This window comes from Sardina pilchardus, chromosome 2 (assembly GCF_963854185.1).
Source record: "Sardina pilchardus chromosome 2, fSarPil1.1, whole genome shotgun sequence".
Taxonomy (NCBI): Eukaryota; Metazoa; Chordata; class Actinopteri; order Clupeiformes; family Clupeidae; genus Sardina; species Sardina pilchardus.
Window position 1 is genome coordinate 31,902,481 of NC_084995.1, and position 5,000 is coordinate 31,907,480.

A 5,000-nucleotide genomic window follows, 5' to 3' on the forward strand; every position below is an offset into this window, starting at 1 on the left:
CCATTGGCGTCTCCATAGGGCAGGGTTGCGCGCGCCTGACTTACCATTTCCCTCTTAGCCTTTGTTTTCCCTTTCATAGTGACATGAAGGAGGCGCAGAGCAGAGGCAGGGTAGAATGGAGATGGGATAGGTTAGTCCAGTGTGTGGCTGTCGTATATCGAGTGGTGTGCGGGGGGACACTGTGATACTCCGCCGAGCTGCGCTTGGCTCTCTCGTTTTTTTTTTCTCTCTCCTCTCCTCTCTCTAGCCTTTGTGTCATTCGCTTAACGACCAATCTCATTAGCAGCTGAGGCACAATGGGCTGATTTCTTTTTTTTTTTTTTTCGGTGTAAATATACCACATGGTGACCCTCAAGGTAAGACCTCTGGAGGTCTTTTATAATATCATATAAAAGATGTATGCAAAATCCCCACGGGGGCAAATCATTGGCTAAGCACTAACAGATTCACACATGTCAGGACCTCAGCAAAATACAGTTGTTTCAAACTAATGTGTGCATTGTCAGACATGTGAGGCAAATGGAGAAGATGGTTGACGTGATCAACTAAAGGAAAACACACACAATTGTGTGATACTGTAGAGCCACAGGAAGCAAGCTAAGGGGAGTAGATAGCAGATATAGATAGCAAATACAGATAGCAGATGGGCACATGGAGAGAATGACGTGTGAATGGTTGAGGAATGACAGTAACTTGATGGACTGACACTATATTGACTTATGATGGATGGATAGACGGATGTCTTATATGAAATAAAAAATTACATACGCACTCACATACATCATACATACGTACAGTACATACATCCTCTCATACATACATACATACTTGTATGATATGTGGATGTTTACACGCTGTTCAGTGAAAGGATGTGGATGTTTGAATTATGGATCATATGGGCAAACTGGAAGGGTGAATAAAGAGATGCATTCTCAGATGACGCAACTGTGTGGGCAGCTGTGAAAAATATAAGTGTTGATCACGCTGTCTTGTTTATGAAGGACAACTAATTAAATAAACCAATGACTTCACATGGAGAGCATAGTTTTCTTCAAAGTTTTCAGAGTAACTCCCATCGTCCAAATGTGTATTGCTTAAAAAAAATCAATGAATAATGAATGAAATAAATTCAGAGAAAAGAATGAGATCGAAGCATAGTCATGGGATAGCAGCAACTACAGAGCACAAAAGCTGAACATTTTAAGATAATGCTGAACACAGTTATGCTTCTTGTCACTGGTCCCTGATGTTGGATTTGTGGTAAGAGTCCTGTAATTCCATGAAAAATGAATTATTGTAAGCACTTGCAGCAGTGACAGCTGTCCATATGCATCAGGGACATGTCTACTGGCCAACTTGACCCTTGTTAGAAAACAAAACAACACACACACACACACACACACACACACACACATACACATACACACACACACACACATACACACACACACACACACAAAGAATACCACAGCCTGGGACTTGCCGAGCGAGGTCACTGGAGATTTTCCAGACAAACGCAATCCAGGGAGGGGGGGTGGGGGGGTGGATGGTGGTGTGGGGTGGTGGGGGGGTTGGGGGGGAGAAGAATAAAAAGGACAGGCACAGAATCTCATTTTAGCAGACCGCACACAATCTGGGCTCCCACAGAACTATCTCTGCCTGACCGCTTTCTATTTATCCCTTATCAGTGTTTACCAACCGCTACTTTTCTTTCATTCACACTGTGAGGCAGTTCTCTTACTATCAGTCAACAGCTGACACCGTGGAACAGCCTCAAAGGCAAGAGGAAGGGATCAAAACTAAACCAAAGCTGTTTAAACAATACAACAGAGGAAATAAATTCATAAATCCTAATTCTTCCCAGCCCACAAGGGTACAGGCAGATCCTTTATAGTTAGGCCAACAAACAAAACCGCAGCCAATGAGGTAACATTACAATCAAGGTAAATGCTCAAATAGATTCAGGGGAAAAATAGTGTGGACAAAGCCCATGTAATTTTAATTAGAAACATGGCTGCTTGCCTCTTGATCTCAGGCAAATAAAACTTATATCGAGTAACTTCTTTTTATTTTAATTTTATTTGTATTGATCTCTTGTTTGCAGTAAGGGTTATCTGTTTCTGAATCTGATTTGATGGTGGCCGCGTTTAGATGTGACACTTTCGTTTTTTATTTTCTGATGCTATCAAGGTGTCACCTTTCTTCCTCTGAACCATTTCATAGTGAAGTGATATCTGTGACATAAAAAAATGTCAAATTAAATGTGAAAAAGGACAAGGTTTGCAGAGTTGTCTACCTCCATGGCAAGGCCAAGGGTATGAAAATGTTATTTTCGGGGTAAGAAGCAGACTATCTCCAGCAGATCAAATGTCTACTGAAGATGATCTGATCCAACTCATTCCAAGATAGGACAGGTGGTCTACATGGAAACTGGCCATCTCACCCTTCAGCTTCAGAAATAATAGACAAAGTTTGCCGTCTCCAATTTATGGGTAACATTAAGAAGGGCTTTACCTGGCACTCTATCACTATCCATAATGAAACTGATGACCATTACAAGGTAAATCGCACTCATGACACATGAGTTCTGCCCCACAAAATGTAACAAAAATAAAAACAAAATAAAAACAAAAAAGTTAAAAGAGTTAAAGTGGTTAGCAGTGTGTGTCTGCGTCTGTGTTTTTGAACTAAATGAAGTAGATGTGCTGTTGAATCATAATTTACAAAACCATTTTCCAATCACACTCTATCAGCAGTGCTTTCTGGACTACTGTTCAAAAGTTAAGTAATTAATTGCATTTATCCCTTCACCAGCTGCTCAGCAGCAGATGGAACATTTCTGAAACCTTGTTGAATTAAATCCACATAATTCATTTTCCTGGATTAACTGGGGTGAAGTTTGCATAAAGAGAATAAAAATGTAAGCATGTACACTACACGCATTGGCAAATCAACACTACAAATATCAGTGTACATATTTCCTTTTTTTTTCTCCCTAAGCTCTGTGATTCCCTGAAGCTCAATTGTCTCAAGTTGACTTCTACATCTTTTAACATATTTACAACCAGAATGCTGAACACATGATGCAAGGCTCTGTCTATTCTCTTTGAGTACTGCACCAGACTTTTGACAAGGCTAAGTTTATATATATATAAATATAGACAACCAAGGGCAAAGAAAAGTGAACATTGTCACTGCCCTGTTCAAACATAGTGTTTTTCGCTTGAGATCACCTAATATTTGTGTATTTAAACAAGTAACCTCCGGGTATTAAAAAGCCCTCCGTCTTGAACCACACCAGGGATACTATGCAAAAGTACCATGGACAGTTCCTGGGCCTAACAAGCGAATGGAAAGACAAGGAAACATCACAGCCAGCTGCACTGTATATTTCAGCAGGATAAAACACCTTAGCACGTTTAAATAAAAATTGCGAGTGGGAGTGGGGGACAGCTATAGGAAAAAGGGGGAAAGATGCCTGTTTGCTCATTAGCACAATGCCGTATAATTCTGTCATCTCCCTGTTGCTTGTGTGGAATTACGAGAGCTTCAAAAGAATGCCTAATGCCCCACCGGCCCTGCGTCCTTTTTCAAAGCCATTAAACGTCTGCTTATATGCTCACAGGGCTTTATAGTTGCTGTTTGAATGTATATACCCAGGAGACTACCACCCTCCCCCCCCCCCCCCCCACACACACACACACATTGGCAATTATGGCTATTTACACTATGGGCTATTTTCTTCATATGTAGGCCTATTATGCCGTTATATTCCCCTAGTCCTCCTTAACCCCTCCCCAAGAGTAATGGTTTTCAGGGTGCTGTCCATATCCACCTGTCTCCATCTCTTTTCTGCGGTTTATCAACTAGATTAAAGGAGGACTTGGCCAGTACAGTATATACACTGAGCTTCACCCACACAGAGCGGTGAATTTAGTTGCTTATTTAAATATGTCTACGTGAGACATATTTTTGTTAGATGTCAGATACAGATACTTTGGAGCTGAGAGTAAAATTCTACTCTTTTTTTTTGCTGTTATTGTTCTATTTAAGATATCATGAGCAAGAACTTGCTAGGATTTCTGAGAAGTTTTAAAATGACCATTTTGCAATACATTTGTGAAAATTACACAAATTATAATTTCCTTTATGGTGATGTTAAGTTATGCCCAACCATTAGTGAAGTTAAGCTTCAGCTGTACAAAGACAGCAATAATTAATTCTGAACTTTTAAAAACTTTTGTTTTTCAACAAGCCCCAATACTTAATTAAAATGTTTGAAAGTGTGTCTATTAAGACAGAAGAAAAATCACAACCCGGTTTAAATGACAGTATGCATTTTACTTATTATACTCATAATAAAAGTGAACGTATCACAAACAAGTAGGATCCAGAAAGCACGCTCAATGACAAAGAAATAACCTGAACGAGCAACAGACAAATAAACAGATTTAAAGAGATCGTCTCTTCCCAGGGAAACTGAATCAAAGTTTGAATGAATAAAGGATTGATAGTTGTGTGTGTACAGCTGTCACAATCCAAGCCTGGCACAACCTGTCTATGCTTTGTGCACATACACAATGCTAACATGTGTTGCTCTAAGACAAGCTTATATTCTCCATAAACGCCAGCGGCTTTAATTTAGGTAGACGGCATCTAATGTTATCTGGGTGATCGAAAATAGGTCATGCTTCTTAAAAAAACAGTTTGAGCCATATAATCTCCTCTCTTACTGTCTAAAACCTGGAGAGAAGCTGAACTCTTTTTACGAACAGCATCTGTGACAAGAGCAGCGAGTATTCAAGCAAGCAACCCACACAGCCAAACAGCAATAAACCAATATATATTTCAGACGCAACATTTCACTTAGTGCTCATTTAGTTGAAGGAAAATACAGTTAAATTATAGCATTATGTTGAGTATATTTATATTTATGTGTAAACATAACAACAAGATGGACAAACAAAATCTACATGCTGCTTTGCGCAACTTTCAAAATG

The 5,000-nt window shown here is 39.6% G+C and overlaps 1 protein-coding gene across 1 annotated transcript in view; it reads right to left on the minus strand.

Moving 5' to 3' along the window:
• The window catches only part of st18 (ST18 C2H2C-type zinc finger transcription factor), a 39,052-nt gene that overhangs the window by 33,778 nt on the left and 274 nt on the right, over nt 1–5,000 (minus strand). The window lies entirely within an intron of this gene.